This window comes from Ochotona princeps, chromosome 2 (assembly GCF_030435755.1).
Source record: "Ochotona princeps isolate mOchPri1 chromosome 2, mOchPri1.hap1, whole genome shotgun sequence".
Lineage (NCBI taxonomy): Eukaryota > Metazoa > Chordata > Mammalia > Lagomorpha > Ochotonidae > Ochotona > Ochotona princeps.
In genome coordinates this window covers 69,938,133-69,954,901 of record NC_080833.1, presented here as the reverse complement: position 1 = coordinate 69,954,901, position 16,769 = coordinate 69,938,133, and positions in this window count along the sequence as shown.

Genomic DNA, 16,769 nt, shown 5'->3' with positions numbered 1-16,769 from the left:
GGATCAATAAAAGCTATTTTTGTTAAAAATTTTCTAAAAATATTTTGTTTGAAGTATTTTATCAAGACTAACTTTGAAAGGATTGCTACTCAAGTACCCAACATCCTGTTTGTTGTGATTAATGAAATACACATATATGAGGTTTTACTCATTGGGAGGAGTGGGTGAATGTTGGAGGGACAGCCTTGAGAGGGAAACTTTTGTACTTCTATGTAAAATTTTTAATGAACTGAAGAATGACTTCAGAGTAAAAAAGAACAAAAGTGGGAAAACTTGTTTTTCTGGTGTAGAATTTAAGTGAATGTTTACATAGCAGTGTATTTGGGAATTTTTAATAAACTAAAAATCTACATACACACATACACAAACATAACTTCATTTGCATTTCACTATCTAATTTCTAAGCCAAAAATCTTTTGCTAAATTTTCTTACTTCCCAACTCTGTGTCTTTAGGACTCTGTTTTTTGTTTGTTTGTTTTATTTTTTTTAAGTTTTTTTTTTTAATTTATTTTATTATAAAGTCAGATATACAGAGAAGAGTCAGAGAAGAAAGATCTTCCGTCTGATGATTCACTCCCCAAGTGACCGCCATGGTCGGTGATGCGCTGATCCAAAACCAGGAGCCAGGAACTCCTTCAGGTCTCCCACACGGGTGCAGGGTCCCAAGGGTTTGGGCGGTCCTTGACTGCTTTCCCTGCCATAAGCAAGGAGCTGGATGGAAAGTGGGGCATCTGGGATTAGAACCGGCACCCGTATGGGATCCCAGGCGTGCAAGGCGAGGACTTTAACTAGTATGCTATCACCCTGGGCCCAAACCTCAGTTTTCACATCTCTCAAATAAGATGCAACATTTGAATTTAATGGGACTTTTATATATACTCAGTTAAAAAATGAATGAAAAGTGTTTGGTTTATGGCAAATGTTTTCTCTTTCATTTTGAAAAAATATTCAAATAATGAATCCAACTATTATACAGATTATTTTCTGTTTTGTTTTCTTAATTTAAATATTGTTTTTTCTTAGAAAATTAGATGGAAATTTTTAACTTAAAAATTTCCTTATTTTTTATTTGAGTGTAGCTGTGGCAGCTGCAATTGAGTCAATCCGAAGCCAGGAGCCAGGAGCATCTTTCAGTCTCCCACGCGGGTTCAGGGTCCCAAGGCCTTGAGCCATCCTTGATTGCTTTCCCAGACCATGAACAGAGAGCTGGGTCAGAAATAGAGCAGACAGGACACAAAATGGCACACATACAGGATCCTGGCACATGCAAGGTGAGGACTTTAGCCATTGGGCTATCGCGCTAGACCCAGATATTTTTCTGTTCTAAAATGAAATGTAATCTCATCCATTCTTCACTGGAACCAGGAAGTCAAACTTAAAGGAAAGGAATTTTGAGGTCTCCACTTGCAAGAAATTAAGACTTTGAAGATTCATCATGGCACTGCTATTTATTGATTGATTTATTCTTTTAAAAATGTGTCTATTTTTATTGAAAAGGTAGATTTACACAGAGAAGGAGAGAGAAAAATCTCTTCCATCCACTGATTCAGTCCACAGGAGACCCAAATGGTGAGAGCTAAGCCAGCTGAAGCCAGGAGCCAGGAACTTCTTCCAGGTCTCCCACATGGGTTCAGGGTCTCAAGGCCTGGCGCCATCCTCTATTGCTTTACCAGGCAACAAGTAAGGATCAGGAAAGTAAGTGGAACAGCTCAGACGTGAATCAACACCCATAAGGGATTCTGGTACATACAAGTTGAGGATTTTAGTCACTGAAGCTTTGTACTGGCCTGGGCCTTTTAAGTTGTGAGATGAGAGTAGAGGCAAATGAGAAAGAAAAACCAAAAGCATTTGAGAGGACAATTGTGACAGAGTGAAGAAATCAAGGAGGAATGAAGCAAGCTAGGAATGAAGCACCCTGAATGATTCCAATTTCATCTTTGTCCTGAAATTACAGGTGATTGTCCAAAAAAAATGCATGATTTAATGACTCAATTATGATGTTTGTTGTGTGGCAGTGGAATAAATTATTAGTTAAAACAGAGATATGATACTTTTCCAATAAAATTCTAGGTCAATGCATGATTTTAAGTAGTTCTAGTACAGAAATAAATCAACCTGACTTATTTATATTCTTTGCATTTAGCATGCCTAATGAGAGGCTGGTTCTGTGATATAATGGGTTAAACTATGGTTTGTAATACTGGGTTTTCTTAGAGTGCCGGCTCTAGTCCAGGCTGCTTTGCTTTTGATCAAGCTTCCAACTAACACAGCTGAGAAGGCAGTGGAAGATGGCCCAGGTAGTTGTTCATCTGTAAGAGACCAGGATGGAGTCCTTTGTTTTAGCTCTGAACATGAGACAGAACATGAGATGGAACATCTCTCTCTCTCCTTCTTTCTTCTCTCTTACCTCTTACTTTTACCTTGGCTTTCAAGTAAATAATTAAGTGAAAACATTTTGAGTTTTTAAGATCTGTTTAAGAAGGAGTTTGCATCAATGGAAAACTCCACTCTTCTGCTCTTTATTTATTTGTAAGTCAAAGAAATTTATATATATATATAATTATGTGTGTGTGTGTTTATTTTTATTTGAAAGAAAGGATTAGAGACAGAGAGAAAGATATTCTATTCTTTCCACAAATGAGCACAGTGGACAGAGCTGAGCCAATCAAAAACCAGGGGCCAGGAGATTCTTCCAAATCTGCTGTATAGGTACAGGATCTCAAGGTTTGGGTTCATCATCCACTAGTTTCCCAGTCTATAAGCAGAGAGCTGGCATGGAAGTAGAGCAGCAAGGGTATGAAGACGCATTGATACGTTATGCTGGCACTTTCAGGCAGGGGATTAGTCACACTAGGTCCAATGCAGAATCAATTGTAAGTAACCGGAGTCCAACATTAGTTCAAATGCTAAAGTCGTTGCCATACACACCTGGGATCCCGTATGGGTGCTGGTTCTAATACTGGCAGCTTCATTTTCCATCCAGATCCCTGCTTGTGGCCTGGGAGAGCAGTCAAGGAAGGCCCAAAGCCTTGGGATCCTGCACCCGCGTGGGAGACCTGCAAGAGGCTCCAGGCTCCTGGCTTCCGACTGGTGCAGCACCAGCCATTGCGGCCGCTTGCGGAGTGAATCATCGGACTAAGATCTTGCTCTCTGACTCTTCTCCTGTCTGTATATCTGACTTTATAATAAAAAAGTAACAAAAAGCCTGTAAAAGAATGCTTTGTTCTACTATTTACAGAGAAACATGAAGTGCAATGATATGTAACAGTTTTTCACAATAACAAGAGTAAACAAGATAATAGATCTAATATTCACAAATAAAAATGAAAACAAGCATTTTCAAAAACTGTTCTTGAGTGTATAAGTGGGACCTGAGAAAGAGATATCAAATTCTGTCTGCGTTGTGGTAGAATTTAGTGATATCAGTCTGGTATTCTATCTTCAAGTGATTTGTCTTAAAAAAGAATTTCCTAACAGCCATGCAATAAAAGACCGAGTGCATGGAACTTATGCTGCACAAGAATATCTATTGAGCTGGAAACTAGTAATAATAAAATTCCAAGGAAAAGCATTATTGTTACATGTAATAATGTATATGCACATATATGAGTATTACCTGTGAACTTTTCACAATAGGTTTGGGTAGAAATATGCTAAATAATGAAGGGTACTTTTTGTTGGCAGTGTTGTCAGTTTCATTTCACTTTGCTTATTTTCTGTCAGTTTGCTACAGAGAAAGTGAGTGATTTTTGCAAGATTCATTTTATTTTTATTGGAAAGTCAGATATACAGAAAGGAGAAGAGACAGAGAGGAAGATCTTCTGTCTGTTGATTAATTTCCCAAGTGGCCTGAACAGCAAGAGCTGTGCCGATCTGAAATCAGGAGCCAGGAGCCTCTTACAGGTCTCCATGCGGGTGCAGTGTCCAAAGGCTTTGGGCCATCCTCAACTGCTTTCCCAGGCCACAAGCAGAGAACTGGATGGGACTGTGTGACTGCCAGGATTAGAACTGATGCCCATATAGGATCCTCGGACATTCAAGGCGAGGACTTTAGTGGCTGGGCTACAATGTCATTCTCGAGTAATTTTAGTATTCATAAAATACAGTATTTTTTATCAAGGGTGCCTTTATTTGATTTTTATCCTAGTTTGCATACACTACTAAAACTGGCCTTCAATTTTATTTTGACATATGTCACGTAGTTAATTTCTGCAGGCTTGGAATTGCTACTTTGCATCTGGAAATAAAGAGCTGTGAGTGATTTAGCTGGGCTGAGAGCCTTCAAAGTAATGTTTTTCCCTAAAAACTAAAAAGCAAAGGCTCATTGTTTTGGTCACTCAAATAAGAAAGTGCCATGCATAGAAAAATAAATACTATCAATTCTTGCAGCAGTTGCTGAGACATGGGGCCTTTTGTGGAGACCATGGAAAGAAGCAAAAAACAGAGCAAGAGCCTGCACTGTGTCAGTGAAATGCCAGGGGATGCAAAGTGACAGCCTAATGAAATGTGACGTGCCTCTGCAATGACAAAGCAAGACTGTGCAATTCCAATGCTGGTCATTGCCCAAAACCTTGACTGAAGCATGGTTCCAGTTAGTTCCATGTAAGAGACCTTGAACATTTTAAAAAAAAAATGCTTATTAACAAAATCTTTTCACTCCAGGAAACTTCTTCTGTGACAAATATTTCCAAAGGAAAAGAATGTTTTGAATTACTATTCTATAAAGGAAGCTTGTTATACCCTTCCCAACCTGTTCCCGTCAAGGACTACTTTCCAATCACGGTGCTTCAAATGCAAAAGAAAATTGTTATTTCTTTTCTTCAGGGTTTTTATTGAAATATTATTCCAAACTGATAGAGAATGTCCTTAGCCTTTTTTTTGTGGGCAAAATTTCTGGAGGCTTGCTTTTCCAGCTAGATAGTTAAGTTTTATCAGATTATTTTAAAATCAACCTTCAGGTACAGTTGATTTTAACTTTAACATTAAAAAAAAAAAAAAAAACGGAGATCAATACTACTCTTTCCTTCCAGAGTGCATGCTCACATTAAGGCCTCTTTTACGTTATTACTTTAGGGCTCTACAGACATTTTTATGATACATTCTTTGGTTATTAAAGCAAACACTGCACATTTACAAAATGCCAAATTAATGGTATCCATGTTTAAGTTTTTGGAAACATTTTTCCACTTCTGATTCTTTTAATGTGGTCTTAAAAATATATGTAACAGACCACAAGGAACATGTTTTTTAAAGAGTACGACATTAGATACTCAGAAGTGAGTAGGTAATGCTATGCAGATGTTGTCATGGTAAATACTCCTGATAGCACACAAGAAAATGGCCAGAACTCCAGTGTAGATCTGGCCCAGCGAGACTAAAATTACTGGCTGTTATGTTTCAAAATGTTTTCCTTTACTTTAGTCATAATGAATAAACATTTTAATTTCTGATAGGATAATGTTGGAAATCTGTTGAAATGACAGTTTTCTTCTACTGCACACCCACTACGAGTGCGCGGTCAGACGAGTTTGTACTCCCCTAGAGATTCCCCTCTAGTCAGTTACATAGTTCAGGCTGTTTTCCTGGAAGTTCCAAGTTGGTCTTCTAAAGAAGTCTCATTAAAATTGTCTGAACTGTTTCAGTTTTTGAAAAACAGAATGAAATATTTACTTAATGAAGGTATGTACTTATGAATGACAGGTCTCATATTCTGAAAAATAAAAAGTTTGCAATCACCATTGAACAATGCCTTAAGATTCTGTCTCCCTCTGTTTTTTGTTGCCAAAATGGGATCACTTAACTTGTATTTGTACTTATCCTATGTTATCAAATTAAAAGCATCGGAAAAAATCTCAATATATTAATAGTTTCAAAATAATAACATAAAACTATTAGCCAAAGGTTCCCTAATGCTCTTTAGTGCAAATCACACTATTCTCAAAAGAATAAAACTGCAAGGCAAGTGTAGTATGTCTAACCTGCATAGCTGTTCGATTAAAAAAAAATCTCTAAATCCTTAGATCAACTTCCTGCCTACTCATCATACAAAACAATGGCTGAATAACTTTGTTGCAACTTCTTACGACCTCTACATCCTTAATCAATGCTAGGAATTGGAGACCATCTCAATTGATTTAAATTAGGTTCATATGTCTTAATATATTTCTAAAGAACATTATGGACTGTTGATTTACTACCTTGAATTGCTTACTCTTTAAAATTCTCTGTGAAGTTAAATGAAATATCACTTGAAATGTCTTTTTTCTTAGCACTTGATATAGTGTGTAACACATAACAGACGCTTATGTTTGAGATTTTTGATGGCATTTTTCAGGTTATCATACTTTGATTTCAGAGCAGTATTATCATTGAAGCATTTTAGCTTGCCTTATATAATATGAATGCTTGTTCTATCCTTTCGTGATAACATGCTATTAACAACATGCTTAGTTACTTAATGTAATGTGTTAAACTTAATCATCAAAAATAGCTGCTTCGGAACACACCTAAGGCCTGATTCATGGGTCTCACTCCTAAGCAGACACTGTGCCTTCAACAAATTCTGAGAATGCGAGTTTTCATGAGCAACAACATCAGCATGCAGGTCTCTACTCTGTTATTCATTTTGCTTAATCACCTGTGAAAAAGGGCTTAATCTGTGATTGTTTATGACAAAACATATTATAGTATGTTTATGTCCTTCAACTTCACCATGTGTAAGCAGTCAGTCACTTTGTCCTGGGTAATCAGTGTTTATAAAAAGCAGCTGAAATATTCTGCTTCACATGAATGCAGAAGTCCTTCCAAAGAATCCCCTCTGGGAATGTGTTGCAATAATATCAGAACATGGGCTAGCTTGAAGTCACAAATGCTGACAGTTCCTGTCTTAGGGGAGAAAGGAGACAGTGGAGACTTCCTGACAAATGTGTACTTGACTTACTTCCCCCTTATCTGTTCATAGAACAAGTGTCACACAAGGGATTTCAAAGTCAATGGTGATTTCCCTATTAAAATATCTTATGTATTAAGCTGAATTCCAAGACAGGAAAAACCATTCATCCAGTAATGCTTCGTGACTTGTCAGGCCCAGAGCAGCTCAACGCTGTAGTTAAATGTAGTATATACCATGAGACTGTCAGTTTTGAACGCAAAATAAAACTGATGAGACAGCATAAAGCAGACACGGTTTTTGAACTGACCTAGGAAGAAGATGTTTTATAGAAAAACATTAATAGTGACAACTTTTGAATGTATTGTGGAGTCGTTTTATTTGCCCTTGTCTTTGGTGGAAATAAACAAAACAAAACAAAACAAAAACAAACAAACAAACAAAAAAGTAGGACACATGAATCAATCGGCTCCTCTAACTGACCAATACAGTGGCGAGTTCTTTTTTCCTGGGCCATTGCTCGTAAAATGAACATGGAAGCAGAAACACAGATGAGGATGGGCAAACACGTAGTTGACAAAAGTCAACAGGTAATGCCATAGTTTGCTTTTGATGGGCTTTAATTTCACAGTTTTTGGGCATTACACAGATATTTCAATGCAGCTCATCCACATTAAGTAAAACTCAAGCTGCACAAATTTCCCTGAGAAAAACCGTATGAAAATATGGTAACTTACACTTCTTCCCCAAGTGTATTTGGAAATCCATCAGATTTAGAAACCGAGGAAATACTTACCATATGTTGAAAGTAGTAAGTAGGGATAAAATGGAATTGGATGTTTTTCATATGTGAATGGTTTTGCTTTAGTTCGAATTAAAAAAAGACATTGCTGGGTCAGTATATTTGTACATTTCATTTAGAATATCTCTGTTTTAGAGAAACCTGCTCTTAACTGTGTATTGCAAAATGGCATATATTTCAATGCTGTAAACCCAGTGTCTAAAACTTTTTCTGCGGAAATGAACTGATAATTAGGGCAGAAGGACTTGGACTTCTGATTCATTTTGTTTGTTAGAATGAAATTTAAAAAAAAATTTAGAAAATATTTTTGAAAAGACAGGTGCAAAGCAAAAATTAAAAGCACTCTGGGCAGATTACTATGCTTCTTTGATTTCTGCCCACGTTGAGCGCCCAGTGGAGGTGAAGGACTCCATAATATTGATAAGCACACCAGTAGTTTAGAGAACTTTGGTGTGGAACTCTCCAATTCAAGAAACCCAAGGAAATGTTGGCTGTCCTGGTGAAGAAGCCATAAAATGACCGTTTATTGAAATGACTTAAACTACAGCTCTTTAAAAGTATCTATGAGAGTCTCACTGTGACGCCTATGCTTTTTTCAAGGTCTTGGCTCTTTGGCAAAACAAAAACATTTTGGTTTTTTGAGTAGGCATGTAGCAGTTTCCAAGCATTACACTTTTAATTATCTTTATTTAAATAACAAGCAATTTTATTAAGTAGTTAAAGACACAGCCTCTCCAAATCTGAACTTTTTCTTATTTCAATGAATTGGCTTGGGAGGAATAATTTGGATAAAAATATTTCAGTCTGCAAACTCCTTACTAATGGTTAAACACACTGCCCATTTGATTGGCTAGCCTGACACTCAGATAAAACATTATCTGACTTCATTACCACAAAGCTCACCTATTTTATCAGATGAGTTGAGCTTCAGTAATTCAGACAATGATTAGATGAAGAACAAAATAGCCCCCAGCAATTAAGAAGCATATTTAAAAGCACTTTAGACCAAATGTACCTCTTGTAGGTTTTTTTCCCCTCATTCTCTTTAGAGCATTTTCCAGACTCATAATTGAAAGAAAATTTAATCCTGCATTAACCATATAATCATTTTGCAAACTAGGCTCTGGAACCACTCTTTATTGAAGTGGGTTAGTTCAGAATTTGTGGATTAATGATATTAGACCCTCTATAAAAGCTTGTAGGTCTAGTGAAAATCTCAAGTCTGTTTTTTCTTTCTAATTAAGTCACTTAAATATTAATTCTTAGACTATGTTCTTCCTTTTAGCAATTTGTTAAGATGAAAAAAAACAATTCATTGCTAGTAATTTTCTTTTATTCAGGCTTCATTTATTCATTTAAAAACCCAATGACAGAAATAGCTTGGTTTCTTGATCGTAGGATAAATCAAGAAAGCTGTCCTAAAGCATCAAGGAAAAGTATCATTAAATTGATTTGTCTTTAAGATTTGTTTTTTTTTTACTATTATTTTCTTCAAAGGTAGAGTTACAGAGGGAAGCAGATGGAGATCTTTCATCTGCTGGTTCACTCTCCAAATATCTGTAATTGACAGAGCTGTGCTGGTCTGAAGCCATGAACCAGGAACTTCTTCTGGGTTTCCCACATGGGTGCAGTGACCCAGGGACTCGAACTACACTCTGCTACATTCCCAGGCCATAAGCAGGCTACAGGATTGGAAATGAAGTAGCTGAGATGTGAACTGGAGTCCACCTGGGATGCCAGTGCCACAGTCTACGATGCCACTGTACCAGTCAACCCTTTCCCCCACTTTGCAATTTTATTTTTACTCCAAAGGCAGAGTTAGAAGGAGAGAGGGAGAGGAGAGAGGGAGAAAGAGATGGTGTTTATAATGCTTTTTGAAAAATAATGAATTTTTAAGTTTATTTAAAAAATATTTTTAAATTATTTAAAAAAATAATGCCAACATAGTTTATTCTTTTGAAAGGTTTATTTATTGAATTACTTGAAGAAAGGGTAAAAAAGAGAAGGGGAGAGACAGAGAAAGGCCAGAAACTGACAAAAGTGAGTCCTGGGCCAGGCCCATCCAAGAAATCATAAATTTCACCCAGGTCTCCTACCTGGATGGCAAGGACTCCAACATTGAAGTCATCATTTGTTGTCCCCAGATGCTTCATGAAAAGCTGGATCAGAGCAGGGTACCGTGAATGTGAGTGAGGTACTCCCATATGTGATCGAGGCATTCCAAACCACAGTTTAACTTGTTGTCACTGATAAGCCATTTCTAAAGAAGTTACTGTCAATGCTTTATTGTAGAAAGATGAATAAAATGATGTTGGAAAGCAAAAGTAAAATTTGTTCTCATTGTTTACAATCTCAGAATAAGGTAGTGTTCTTTTGGTTTAGCTCAAGAAAAGTATTATGATGATATTAATTGGTGTAGCTTAGTTTCAATACTCATTCCTTTAACAACTATCATTGCTAATGAGTAATTGCCCAGCTTCGATCATATGCTTCCCTTGATAATGTTAGATACATTTCTATGAAACCATCAGAATAGATGAGCTTATTGTGCAATGGAATTTTCAGAAGTAGGGTGGAAATCAAAGGGAGAGGGAGAGGTTCAACAAAGATTTTAAAGCTGATGTGCATGTACCTCCTAGTCTTATTATACAATTCTCTTTTTCAGTTAAGAATCTGAGAGTAAGGGATTAAATACTTGCATTTGTATTTTTTTAAAGATTTATTTATTTTTATTACAAAGTCAGATATACAGAGAGGAGGAGAGACAGAGAGGAAGATTTTCTGTCCGATGATTCACTCCCCAAGTGACCGCAATAGCCGGTGCTGTGCCGATCTGAAGCCGGGAACTAGGAATCTCTTGCAGATCTCCCACGCGGGTGCAGGGTCCCAAAGCTTTGGGCCGTCCTCGGCTTTGGGCCGTCCTCGACTGCTTTCCCAGGCCACAAGCAGGGAGCTGGATGGGAAGTGGAGCTTCCGGGATTAGAACCGGCGCCCATATGGGATCCCGGTGTGTTCAAGGCGAGGACTTTAGCCGCTAGGCCACACTGCCGGGCCCAAGCATTTGTGCTTTCAAGCTCATTAAATCAGGTGTAATAAATTAAAGCCATAATTTATATTGGTGAATGAATACTTAGTTACTTAATTTTACCAATGAAGAACTAAGGCCTCATAGAGGAAGCAAGGTTTGAAACTTACAGAACTTGATGCATCCACTATTAAAGTACTGGGGTTTGAGCCTTGCCCTTCATTCCGATTCCTGCTTCTTGCCACCCCCAATGATAGCAAGCAAACACTCAAGTAGTTGATTTCCTACTATACACTCTGAAAGACCTGGCAGATGAAAGATCTCTGTCTTTTTGTGTTTCTTTGTCTCTTTCTCTTCCTTGAAAATGAACAAATAAAAATCTAAAAGCCAATTGTGCGTAGCTGGGAAGGATATACAATGAGTACAATATCAACAATCAAACATCTAGAAATTGCTCACAATTTTACACTTGAAATTGTTAGAACTATCTATAAATTTCAATAACAAATAATTTTCTAGGCAGTACTTTTATAATATGACACCCGCTAAAGGAGATTCAGTGTTGGGGACCAGTAACATTCAATTTATCATTGACTATCTCTCAATTATTGATTTTTCTTCCGCCTGACATTCATTTCTTCATTGACTTAAGACATATTTCAAAATTAAGAGGTTATATACTTCTCTAGCAATGGAGAGAGAGCAAGAAACAACATCCCTAAGCACCAAACAGAAGAATCTTTGCATGGTTTTCCATGGTCACGTGAGCATGAGTAAAGCCATTTTTGACAAGTCTGTAGCAACTGCCCAATAATTAAGTAATCCTACCTTTGTACCTGGGAACATCTTCTCAAGCTATTATTTTGTTGTCTTTGGAAAAGAAAATCTTAAGCAAGCCATATTGCTTGAATTGTTCGGTGTCAACTGAGATGTTTCCCAATAGTTGCAGAATAAGATTTCAGTCACTAAATAAATATGAAAATAAAATGATAAAATAGTTTTTTTTAAACATGAGTGCTCTAAAGAATCTTAGTCATAATCAATAGAACTGTTGAATACTTCTGATATATTCCAAAAAATGCTGTGTGAGCCAACAGTTTTTTGTTTGTTTGTTTGTTTGATGTTATTTATTTGAGCCACAATAAGGGCATTTCTAATTTGTTCATTGATGAATGTAATGGTGCTCAAATTGGAATCGTTGATCTAGGCTGCAGCATCCAAAGACAAAGGCCAAGACAGGTGAGGGAATGCATCACGCTGGGTCAGAGCAACCACTGGCACATGCGAGTTTTATGGTTGGGAGCAGGCCTGGTTGGGGAACTAAGGGGATGCCCTGGCTGAGTTGTAGCTCCCACTGGATAGGTGCGAGGGCCAGAGTAGGAGCTGCCCTTTGTTCTGAACATAGCTGCAGTGTCCTTCAGCACATGTGTGGACTGAACCTGGGGTGTGCCAGACTGGGCCAGACTATAGCAGCAGGGCCACGCTTGGCTGGGCTATAATGCCCAACACAAAAAAACCTGAATGTGTGAAGCCTGGTCAGGAAAAAGCCACTATTCCTGCTAGGAGAGGAGGTGGACTAATCAGGGCTGGCTCACGGACCTACCAGCCTGCATTAGAGCTGGCATTGGGAGAGGTTCTGATAGAAGAGCTTGGGGAACTCCTCTGTTGGGACACAGTCCTTTCAGGTGAGCACAAGAACCAAGCAAGGGGGCAGCCCAGACCAAGTAATGGTACCCACCAGCATATACTTGGGTAATGGAGGTGGCGAACCAGGCAGGGCCAGTTCATATCACCAGTGGCAAATCTGAGCACTGGAATGCAGTGTGGATTGGGCCAGGTCTGGCCACAACACTAGCCGGTTCACATGAGGGCCAGGACTGGGGACCAGATGGCCTGGGCTAGGCTGTAGCCCCCACCAGAGTGAGCTGGAATTGGGGGTGGGCTGGGCTCAGCCGGGCTACCACACCTACTGGCAAATGCTGATGTAAGGCAGCCATGTCAAACTGAGCCAGAGCACCCAACTAATACACATGAGACCCCTGGGGGTAGGGGCAAACCCGGTGGGTGGGGGGGCTGTGTGCAGCTCCTCAGCTGAACCATCACTCCCATTGAAGAGTGTGAGAGCAGGGATAAGGCCAGACCAGCCTGAGCAGGACCACAACACCTGTTGGCCTGCATGTGAGCTGAATCAGGGAAAGCCAGGCTGGGTTGACTGATTCTACTGGTGCATACACAAGGCGGAGTGGGTGTGGGTTGGTTGGGCTTTGGTGCAGTATCAGCTGACAGATGCTGGCACAGGGGGCAAATTCTGCCAGTTTAAATTTCAGAATCACCTGGTGAGTGAAGAATTCAGGAATGGAAGTGGGTCCATTAGGGGAAAAGTGGCACCTCCCTCTAGGGTTGCCACTCTGACTGGTGAGCATGAGAAAAAGGACTGGGGTAGGTATGGCTAGACAGAGAGGTGTGTGTGGGCTGGATAGTGGGGCTGATTGCATTGAACTGGGCTTCCATACCTATTGACATGTATGAGAGCTGAATGGGATAGGGAGCTGACTCATCCAGTCTGCTGTATATACTGGTAAACACAGGAACCAGGGCAGGGGGTGGGCCTAGTGGGAGTTAATGTAGGTCTCTCCGTCTAGGCTGCAGCTCCCATTGGTTTGTGTGAGGGTCGAGTGTGTGGTGGGCAGGAATAAGCTGGACTCCAACTCCCACTGATCTGCATAGAAGACAATGCTGGAGACAGAACTGACCTAGCAATTGCAAATACCAGTGTGTTCAACAAACTGTGCCAGACCCCATATTGGCAAGTACATGCAAGATCAGGTCTGGGATCACCTCAGATGAAGTTTTTGTGGGAACCCCCCCAACTGAATCACTGGACTCATAACCCAACCCAACCATGGAAATAATTGCAGGTCCCATTGTCAAACTGTGGAATGCATGTGTCAGAACTCGGCCTCCTCAATGGCTTAGATGGAGCAATGGATGGCATATCCAGGTGCGCATGGGGAATATGGCAGTACATTGGAGCCCTCAGAAGTCATCTGGTACCACAACAGAGGACAGAAGACAGAACAAATTGATCAAGTATCGCAGCCAAGTGTTAGCAGTAAATATCTGAGCCAACGGAGACTCTAAGTTGAAGTATGTCAACCAATGGGTTCTGGAAAGATGTCCTCGTGCTTGGTGTGGCGGGATTGGCAGTAATTCAGAACTGTGGAACTATCAAAACATCTTGAGCAGGACCCTTGGAGCTCTCTCCATATCGGGGACTCTAGGATGGCATCAGGTGGCTGTCCTCCATCCCAGGGTACAGATGTCTTTGGGAGGCTGAATGTGGCTTCTCCTCTTGTCACCCTGCTTCCCTCAGAGGCAGGAAGGAAAAAAAAAAAAAAGAGAATGTGGAACAATGGTCTCACCCAATTTCCTGTAGCCCTTGACCCTTTGTACCCTAATCATCTATGTAAAAATCACCACAAGTAAAAATTAAAAAAAAAAAAAAGCATAGAAAAGTTGCACCTATTGTAAAAGGATGTTAAGTTGAACCCTTTCTTTTTTATTCAAAATGGCATTGCCTATGTAAGAGAATGATCAGAAAGGACTGTGGAAATTAATCTGAATACTTCTCCACAGAGACAGTCTGCTCCACAAAAAGTACTGGGCAGTGGAGTGATCTTCAGCAGTGAACACCTTCTCTGATGGCCGCTGGCTGCACCCAGGCGTTATGGTTTGCATCATTTTTATCCACTCCACAGTTGTCTCAGGGAGCGAGAAGGCAAGTTCTATTTCCATTTCTAGGTTTAATTTATGCATGAGTATGTGCATTGTTTTTCTCCTGCAGTTCTCTAAGAATTTTATGGGCCATTACTGAGTGACTAAAGTGGGTGCAGATTTTGCAAGTCGATGCCAGGATATGTTTATTATTGTCATCATTCTTAGGAAAATCATGTTCCAGCAGGTTCAGGCAGTGCGCAAAACATGGCACATGTGTGAATTGGCCATTTCGCACTGCTCCTACAATATTGTCAGTAATAATAAAACCAAGGGGAAGACCTTGGGGAGAGGGAAAAGCCACACATTAGCTTGGATATGAAGCTTTGATGTGTGGCCTTTGTTAGGCCCAGAGATGCAAAGCAGAGCTTGTTGGGTAATCCTCCTACCAAAGACTGTGGGAGTAGCTTGATTTTTAAAGGTTCTCATCTCATTAAGTTCATATCTAGAATGTAACACTCAGCTCCTGCATGATTACATCTATGAACTTGTTTTGCTACTATGGTGGCATCTAACATTACAGTGTTAAAATAAAGCTCACTCAAGATAGCAGTATAAATCATAGCACATCATTAGCTCAATAAAGTCTGCCACAAACTCTTCTATATTCAGCTGTCTACCCAGCATTCAGGCATTTCTAAAGCCATGGTTTGCCTCCTTGGTAATAACAGCTCTGGAAGCACTGTGGACAGTATTCGGGTGTGTGAATTTAGATACACGTTCAGCAAATATCTCTGTTCTTCTCAATTATTATGCTTTGTTGTGTCCATCTCCCATTTTATGTAATATTTCAGTGATTTTCATAATGCAGCTATTTACACATATGTTGAAAAGTACTTTTAATTTTGTAATTAATTTCAAATGGGAAATAAATGTTTTGTAATACCCCGCAAAGGTTAACATTTATTTCAAAAGTTAAAGTCAGTAAATATTTCACAATTTGTTCCACACGTCAGCAGTTCATATTAATCATCTGTTAGCATCAGTGCATACATGGAGTCCTTAAAAAGCTTAAAGGTAGTATGTATTATTGAAAAAATTATCCTTAGATTTCAAAATGTTTTGCATTAAAACAAAAATGTCTTTTAACTCCATTTTAAAACTTTTTTGAAGTACTTTCATATAATCATACTTTCATATGATTTGGATTGAATTTCTTAAGTGGGAAATTCTTATGGTCTGTACGTAGGCCCTTTCCAGTTGTGTAAATCAATTTTGAAAAGGTAAACACCACAGAGGAGGGGTAGATGACGCTCGGGGTATCACCTTTAGTATTCGTACATGGCAAGTTTAAAGGAAATATTTAGTTATTTATCCAGTCATGCAGCTTGAGTCAAAGCAATCACCTGATGCAAAGGCTGAGTCTGCCCTTAGAAGGAGGGGAAGCAACTTCCTTCTGAAAAGGGAACAGGACAGAGCTGAACAAATTGCTCCTGGTTTTAGCAGTCAGTAAGCAAGCACAGAGGTATCTGCTCCTCAGGGATGAGGATGCTGGGGACATGGGACTTCCTCTTCTAACAACTGCATGCAGTTCTTAGATTTTGCATGGATATTAGCTGAATTCAGCATCTGAACTTACAGCCAACTTTAGGCTTGTTTTATTTATTTTTTTTTACATGGTTGAGTTTTGTTTTTATAGATAATTTTATTTTTTTAAAATTTATTTTGATATTTTCCTATTAATCATTTTAGTAGTGACATGTTGTAATTGATATGAGTTTTGGAATATGTTTCACAGGACATACAAGACTACTTCAAAAAGAGAAAATGGAGTTTAAAGACAAAAAATTGAGTTGAGCATTTAAACCATGATTAACATGCCTGCATCCCTCACTGGAACATCTGTGTTCCTGATAACAGCTTCATGCTAATGAGGACACTGAAAAGCAGTAATGACCACTCAAATAATTGCTTCCTGACATACATGTGGGGACACAGATTGAGTTCAAGGAACGTGACATTAATCTGATCCAATCTCAGTTGTTAGAATTTGAGAGTTTGAGGGCTTGAGGGCTTGAGGAGTGTACTGGTGAATGGACAGAACAATGGATGCCTGTTCTTTCTCTCTCTCTTTCTCTCCTTCCCTCTCTTTGGATTTATGTGTTTCTATTTATCAAAAAGGATGCCATTTTTAAAGAATAAGTTATTTTTGATGCAAAAATTTGAAATTCATGTATAGTTTTTTCAGAGGGATATTTTCATTTCATTTTCCATGAGAATTTTGAAGACCCTCTTTTACTTGGTATTGTTGTTAATATGGTAAGTGAAACAGCTACAT